The following is a 9,118-nucleotide window of genomic DNA, read 5'->3' as shown; positions in this document are numbered from 1 at the left end:
CATCATCACTACCACCACCACCATCATCATCATCATCGTCATCATCACTACCACCACCACCATCATCATCACTCACCACCACCACCATCATCATCATCATCCACCACCATCATCATCATCACCACCTACCACCACCATCGTCATCATCACTACCACCACCATCATCATCATCACTACCACCACCACCATCATCATCATCATCATCACTACCACCACCACCATCATCATCGTCATCATCACTACCACCACCATCATCATCATCACTACCACCACCACCATCATCATCATCATCATCATCACTACCACCACCACCACCATCATCATCATCACTACCACCACCATCATCATCATCACTACCACCACCACCACCATCATCATCATCATCACTACCACCACCACCATCATCATCATCATCACTACCACCACCATCATCATCATCATCATCACTACCACCACCACCATCATCATCATCATCGTCATTATCACTACCACCACCACCACCATCATCATCATCACTACCACCACCATCATCATCATCATCATCACTACCACCACCATCACCATCATCATCACTACCACCACCACCATCATCATCATCATCATCATCGTCGTCGTCGCCGTCGTGGTCATAGAAATCCATCTGTCACTCCATCTTAAAGATGGCCTTCATTTAAGATAATTTCAATTTAGTTTCATGATACATGTATATATATATATGTACAGATCATCGCCAAGTTGAATGTTGCATATATGTGCACGATATCGCCCCTAAAAGGAGTACCACCTCATAGTTTGTTGCAGGGGCGGTGGGGTAGTCTAGTGGTTAAAGCGTTGGCTCGTCACGCCGAAGACCCGGGTTCGAATCCCCACATTGGTACAATGAGTGAAGCCCATTTCTGGTGTCCCCCACGGTGATATTGCTGGAATATTGCTAAAAGCGGCGTAAAACCAAACTCAGTCAGTCAGTCAGTCATAGTTTGTTGCCAGCGCGATGATATACTTCAGATTCATGTTAAATATTTCACATGTGAAAGCATTGGCGTACATTTCGTAGTCATCAAATTTAAAGTCCATAATAATTCCGAGGACTATATAAACTGAGGCGTAAAAAAAGCATACATTTATTGCTGGATTGGACCCCAGAAATCAGAAAAGTTATGAAAACGTCACAAGGCTGGAAATATTTGAACAATTCAAACATAGGGATCAAAACACAGCCATGATACATGCATCGCGCCATCCAATACCCACTGCTTGTTGGTTTCATGTTGATCTTAGCCACCGTCAAACACGGGTGTATATTTTCTTTAGGACTTCAGTTTATGTGACACGGCTGAGAGTCGGTCGCCCACCATCATGACAAAATAAACGTTACAACAAATATTGCCCTTACACTGCAGCCGTCATGTTCCGACGTCAAACAAGCACAAACCTTATCGTGTAATCTCTCTTTGACAAAACGCTCAATTCAACACAAAACCTCTCGTCCAAACTGTACGAGGTGGAATAAGTTAAAACGTGTTATTTAGAGATTAGAAGCAAGGAATATACGATATGTTTATGTATCTCCCTATGCGCCGATAGGCAAATACCGCAACAGCGTCAATGAAATCTTGCAATAGCGTTATTTACATTTATAACAGACTACACAATACTACAAGTAACGCCTAAACCTAGAGAATAAGGCCAAATATATGATGACCTCGATAGATCAACATTGTGCCAATACACCCGTATTGCTCGACAGATTTCCACATTGTACTGGGAGAGGCATTTGACTACGTATTGTAGCCGTAGACAACGGAGCTGTTGATACAGGGTTTTGTTTCAATTGCGTATTGTGCGCGATCCGAGCATAGCCAGGCCGAACTGCGCTGCAGGGGGGCCACATCAAAGGGAGCCGATGGCAGCGTCCGTTTACCTGTCGAAACACCTGTGTTTGACGCTGGTTGGGGGTAATTGCCTGAAATTGGACAAGAGGGATGTGGTCAGTGTGATGGTCGAATGACAAGTTTATTACACGGGTGGTGGTGATTTTGAAATTAAAATACAGGTATAGGGGAAGATACCTGGAATTTCACTCTGGGAATAGATTGGAAATTAGGCGCTGGCAGATTACGGCGGCCGATAGCGTCAATAACTGTCACATGATTGTGGTGGAGGACGTAGACGATGATGTTGGGATGACGTTGCTGTTGTTGTGATAGCTGAATCGAAATAGGAAGTCATGATCTAGTGTAAATTATGATCATTCGCTCTGATTTCCATTCAATGTAAAACAGCGTGGGAAGTGTGTGTGTGTGTGTGTGTGTGAGAGAGAGATTCTATATTGTGTTCGTGCATAACGTACGGAGATTTAGATTGAAAATATCAAGTTTAGTTTACATATTATCATTTTTTAAAATACCACATTTGCGAATATTTCGGGTGAAAGATATTTTTTCGATTTTAACATTGCCATAGGCCAACACAGAGCGATGATTTGTTCGTCAGTGTTTTATGACCGAGAAATGAGAAGCTGGCGGCAATATTAATTTTCTTTCTTCTAAATTCAAATACTCATATAAAATTCTTCAAGTAGATGTACGCCTTTCTCCATGTTGTTTTTAGAAGAGTTGTTTTTCACAAGTTGTATTCTACAACGCATATATTGTCCTCGGACATACACCTGGAATCTGTGGTTTAAACAGACGCTTTAATATTTGAATCTTACTAGCACGCCCTATCTCAGGGTAGTAGATTGGTAGTTAAACACGAACTTTGAGCCTAATGATAAAATTTCTATAATCGATAAAATATTGTTAACCTATTAGAAAAACGAAAAAAAACCCCGGAGCGTTATTTGAGAGCATTGGTAATTTCACTGTAGAAAGACGCTCGAGAATAGAGTAGATGTAAAGCAGCCATACTTATCCAGATAATATCGCAGAATCGACAGCATCCATATTAACAAGATTACTGTGTATGAACAGATTAACACTTAAAGACGGGCCACTGTCGCAGTTTCCACACAATAATCTTCATCAATCACATGTCGACGTATTTGCCGTTCCTGATGTTTCGCCAAGTAATCGTCTAACTTGTAGTTGCGGTTAGGGTGGGTTCATGTTATTAATTCAGTTCCAGACATCACTTTATCAATTAATTTGTTATTAGATTATATCAGAACATAATCTATCAGCTGGTTGCAATTTGTAGTGTGTCATACAGATATGCGACAACTGTCACACCGTGACAATCAATGTGTCATACAAGCTGTGTCTGATCTCATTGAACCGGCGTCATTTCTTAACAATTTAATCAACGGATGAATTGTTGTCCAGCATTGCCATACATCGCGCAAAGGAAAGTCTGTGACTGAACCTCCACAACGCATTTGGCGATCAACCTCAAACAATGAATACGAATTAGACTTGTACGGCGCTTCAATCAGTTTCTCGCGAATTTTTATTTCGTTTAGCGGGTCGAGGCTTGTTGCTCGTATATTTTATTCAGGGCTAGGTATGATATAATATTTGTATATTACACGACATCACATAGAAGGAAATCCTCGAGCTTGGCATATCTTGGTACGGTATAAAAACAACCCCGCACGTGTATTCTTGTACAAACATATACACACTTAAATCATGACACATTACATATATTCTGGATTTGGTCACCCAAGGGAACCCTTTGCACATACACTGTGTTGACAGGCAACTTCACCGCCCCTCTCAAACCAAGAAACTCGCATGAAAGAAAAACAAACTGACAAGATCTAGACAGACAACTAAACGTGTCTATCTGCTCACACATCCATGTTGACTGCACATTACAAGACGGTTAGTTTGTAGTCCTTCACACGAATGAGAAAAATGACAACAAAACGAATGCGCTATAAAAGAAAAGTACACGTTTGAGGCCCACGTTCCGCCGATCAGGTTGGAGGACCTCTAACCCCTGATCTACAGCTCACTATTCAAGCAGCACCCCTCTGAAACCTATCCCACCTTACACTTTCTACCGGATAAAGATCCCGGCCACCGCGCGCGCTCTGCGTGCTCTTTACTCTACCCGAGCGGCTTACAGAGCTAGGACATGCTTGTTGACAGCGCAGTTATTGGACACAGTTTCGTATTAAGGTGTCATCAAACTCCTCTCCCCTCCCTTGCCATTATGCCATTGTTCCTTGGTATTTGGTACCGTAAAGTCTCAAAATGTTGCCACCCTTCGACATTGATAATGTTGATGTTCGTTGGCTATGTCTCATTCGAACAGATTGACAAAAGTAAAAAAAAAAACATTACTGGAGCACTTCTCTTATCATCATCATCATCATCATCGTCATCGTCGTCGTCGTCGTCGTCGTCGTCGTAGGCGTTGTCATAGAAACTCGATCTTCGCTGTCAGCAGCTGTAATGAAGGCATTGTTGACAGTAGCAGTAGTCATAGTAGTAGAAGTCTGTGCTGCAGTAGTCGTGGTGGTCGTGAAACAGTTGATGCTGCAGTTGTAAGCAGTAGTTGTGACTCACGCTTGCAATAAGCTGAAGCCTTGATCATCATCACCATTATCATGATCATCGTCACCATCAGCAGCAGCAGCAACAGCAACGTGACAGAGATGCCTTCATATGTATGCTCGTGTTCTATTCTGTTTCAACACTTTTCGACATTTTCTACACAAGATATCTATGTTATCAGGGTAGATTGTTTTGTTCAACATGAATGGACAAAGGCAGGCCTGCGTCTGCCAATACCAGGTCATTTTATACAAGGTTTATTCATTCCAGTGAAGCGAACATTTTGGCATATTCAAGTAGCCTGTACCCGATTCACTCGGGTCGTTTACAAAGGACTTAAGTGTCAAGGATGCACATTCGTAAAACTGTTGAGTCTGAAGATACAGTGGCTAACCTTTATTCAGAACTATTCTGTCCACGGCGAGGTACTCTAGAACAGAAGTGCCCACTTATCTATATCCCGGTTTTGTGACCACACCTGTACTTCAAGTCAGACCAGACAATCCAGTGACTGGCATCATCACCAAGAATCCGCGCCGTCGGGGACGACAGGGAATCAACCACCTCACTGACCACCCGACCCATTACGTCGACGGATACCCAGGAGCGTTGGGGATCACCCGCAATCCCAGCGGCGTTGTTTTGGGGGTATTCCGGCAGACGTGCAGGTGGTACCCCTACCCTCGCTCCTCACCCCACCCTTTCATTCACACCCGGCCAGAACATCTTATCCAGATGAAATTTCACTGATAAAGTCCTTTCTCAGGCGGAGTATTTATCTAAGGGTCGAGCAAAACATTGCAAATACCCGAAATTTGTGGACCAGCACGCTTCCCCACCCGGGACATTCGACTCCTCACTACCCGGCAGACATGTGATGGGGTAATCCTACCAGCTTTAGAAATATTGAAACAGAAACTGGGAGGGTCTAATCCACTTGTTGGACACTGGTCATAGTCACCTGTGAGAATCGGTCATCAAGTGGCCAAGAGTGCCCTTCAGCCTTAGTCAACAAGGTGGAGAAGGCCTATTGGAGTCAGGATAAAAGACGAAGTGAGCGTTTCACGGCCAAGGCATCGTCTGGAAATCAATAGTGTTTGGTGGACACAGTCGCTGGACAGCAAGACGTATATGGCTGCTTTCCTTAAATCAGAGTCGTATTTCGGTTATACTCTGGTTCGTGTTTCCGATGTTTGATTTTAATCAGATATTCTTAACTGTATACATACATACACACACACAGACACATACACACATGTGTATTATTATATAATCAAGTCTACACAAATATACGTCATGTTTATATTTTGTCGCGTTTTTGTTTGCTGTCATTTTATTCGTGAGTTTTCTTTTATTACTTTTTACATTATATCTTGAATGAAATATTAATTTAGAGAAGCGATACATTTCATGTTACTAAACTCTGTCAAAAAAGAAACGCAACCCCTGTCCTCAGATATGAAAAATTCGTTTGAATGAAGTTATTACTTCCAAACTAAATTTTATTCGAATGTATTGAAATGATACACGTAATTAATGAAGATTACCATCCAAACAACTGCATTTGTACGCATAAGTGTATTTTATTGCTTATTCCGTCACAACGCATGAAATGACCCTCATGGTGACTTCGCACAAAAAAAACACATGCAAATCATGAAAATGGCAGTTAATGTAGGGGTGTATAAAAGCCCATGTGCTTCCGTATTATATTCATTCATTTGTCGCCGAAAAGCTGTGTTAAAAATGCCACGATTGAGTGCTGCCGACCGAAATATCGCCATTGGTCGTGTTCAAGCCGGAGAAAGTTTTGGAACTGTTGCACGGCACCTAAATGTTCACAAAACAACGATATCCCGACTTTGGAGCCGCTACAACAACTTCAATTTGACCAACGATCGCCCGAGAAGTGGAAGGCCAAGAATCACGACCCCCCTTCAAGATCGGTACATCCGGGTCCATCACCTGCGTAATCGGCATGCCCTACCAACCGTGACTGCCACACAAATACCAGGTTTGAGGAGAGTGTCAGCTCAAACGATTAGGAACCGTCTGAAAGAAGCGGGTTTACGTGCCTGTAGACCAGTTGTTGGACCTGTACTACGCCCCCTACATCGACGCCGACGACTCAGGTGTTGCAACAACGTAAGGATACGGACTTTACAAAACTGGAGGCGAATCTGGTTTTCTGATGAATCACGTTTTCTTTTGCAACGTCACGACGGAAGACAGCGTCTGTATAGGAGACGTCATAAACGTTTTGCGCCCATCTGCTTCCGACAGATGGACAGATTTGGCGGAGAAAGCGTCATGGTTTGGGGAACCATCTCATACAACCAGAAATCAGACTTGGTGATCGTTCCAGGGAACCTGACAGCCCAACGTTACATCAACCACGTGTTAGAGCTTCACCTTCTCCCGATTATTGACCAACAGACACAGATTTTTCAACGGGACAACGCCCGGCCTCATACTGCACGTGCAACAATGAACTTTCTGCAGAATTCCAACGTCAATGTCTTGCCATGACCCTCTAAATCACCAGACCTCAACCCTATTGAACACCTGTGGGATACTCTGGATCGACGCGTACGTCAACGTCAGCCGCCGCCACAGACGCTGCAACAGCTCGCCGTTGCACTGCAGGAGGAGTGGAGAGCCATTCCCCAGGAAAGAATCCGGCGTCTTATCCGTTCTTGTCCAAGGAGATGCCGTGCAGTGATTGCAGCGCGTGGTGCTCATACGAGATACTGAGAAAGACGCCCCCCTGGTGACAAACTGGTGTCTGTGAGATGACTTTTGAAATGACAATTTTAAACATGCCTATCTGGGTTATTATTCTGCCAAATTTCAGACTTCTGTCTTAAATAATAAAAATGCCGTGTCGTCCTAAAACTTCAGATCAAAATCTCTAAAATACAGGGGTTGCGTTTCTTTTTTGACAGAGTTTATTATATTGTTGAATCAAGTTAATTAGTAAATTAATCAATCCTTGTGAATATGTTATGGTCTGAATGGTGATATGTACTTAGTCCTGTACCATAACGTATGTTCATGTCATGAACCCAAAACTAATCAGGATTATGAGTATCATGTCCAGCCAGCTCTATTTAACCCTTGACTTCAGCAGGGGGAAACACCTTTTTAGAGCAAGGAAATTGTGGTTTCATAGACTGTATGTTAGGTAAAATAATTCTGTTTTCAATAATTGAAATACTTTCAGATGAGTAATTAATTTATTAACTTTGTTTTTTGGAATTGAATCCTGCAACGTTTCGGAGTTTTTCAGTCTAGTGACTTTTTAATTATTTTAGTCAAATCCATTTTTGAGGTGTTCTCTCTCTTAGAGAATCTTATGGATGCCGTCTCCTTTATTATGTGGGACATAAGGTTTCGGAGACTATAGGTACTCCTTCGTCAGGTGAATGGATGCTATGAGACAGAAAGCATAGAGATGTACATGCAAGAACAACAACAGTAGCATGACAACACAGATGGAGGCTTAATATGGGAAGCCAACAGTTAACTTTTCTCTCTGTTGGCAGTCAGTTTTACTGACGCAGTCAAGGACTGTCGACTCGCGTCTGCCTAGAAGATGGAGGGGCAAAGTGGTCTTAACAAACTAAAAGTTTATAAGTGTTTGAAACACGATTATAGAACAGAAGACTATGGTTTAAGGAACCTGCCAAGAGGTTACAGGTCGGCTCTTGCCAAGTTTGGGTGCGTTGTGTCACCAATTAAAATTGAAACGGGTGGATATGAAGGAATCCTTGTACAAAATAGAAATTGTTTTTATTGTAAAGACTGTGTAGAGGAGGTTAATGTTTTATCTCACTGAGTACTGTATGGCGATATCAGGGAAACTCTTTTCAATGAGTGTTGTTAAATCTAGCTGTTTTTATAAAATATGTCTGATATCGAGAAGCTTTGTTTCACGTTCACCTATGCTGATGTCTCTTGTATTATTTGTCAAAACCTGCTACTAAATACTGAATCGTAGAAAGCATCTTTTATATGGATAATTTTGTTTATAAAATACTGAATACAGAATTGAGTCAAAAAATAATTACAAAGTTCTCTAAGCCCACACTCTTGACACCAGATAAATATAATCCGCACGGGCTTCGGAAAGAAACAAGAGGAAACAAACCCTCTGTAACCAGATGCACTTTCTTAACCGGTTTTACCCTCCCATCAGCAGGTCGGTCAAGACAGAGTGCCTCGTATCTCCGCGAAAAAAATATTACAGATCTAAACAGTATAGTTGTCCCGCTCCCTGTAACATTAACCGGTGTGTCTTCACTGTTGGCGAAGTGTTGACTGAACCATAGGAGTTAAAGATACTGTCAACCCAGAATACGTTAAAGGACCACTCGATTAAATACACAAGTCCTCACACATCTGCAAACGATCAAACATTCAGCGCAAATACCCGGGTAAATGGTAAATACTCAAAAGGGCTGCGAAAACCTGAATGGGCGTGGTCGGCGGCGTTTCGTTGCGTGCTTACAAGTATTACCCTCCCGACACGTGCACTGGCACATGCCATTTTGCCCTTCCCCTCCTCCGTCGGTAAAACCCTCACATCAACAGAGACTGAACAAGTATAGGCTTCA

The sequence above is a fragment of the Haliotis rubra genome, unplaced genomic scaffold (assembly GCF_003918875.1).
Source record: "Haliotis rubra isolate DU_JTF1 unplaced genomic scaffold, ASM391887v1 Scf123, whole genome shotgun sequence".
Taxonomy (NCBI): domain Eukaryota; kingdom Metazoa; phylum Mollusca; class Gastropoda; order Lepetellida; family Haliotidae; genus Haliotis; species Haliotis rubra.
The sequence above is the reverse complement of the archived record's forward strand: the minus strand, read 5'-3'. Positions refer to the sequence as shown.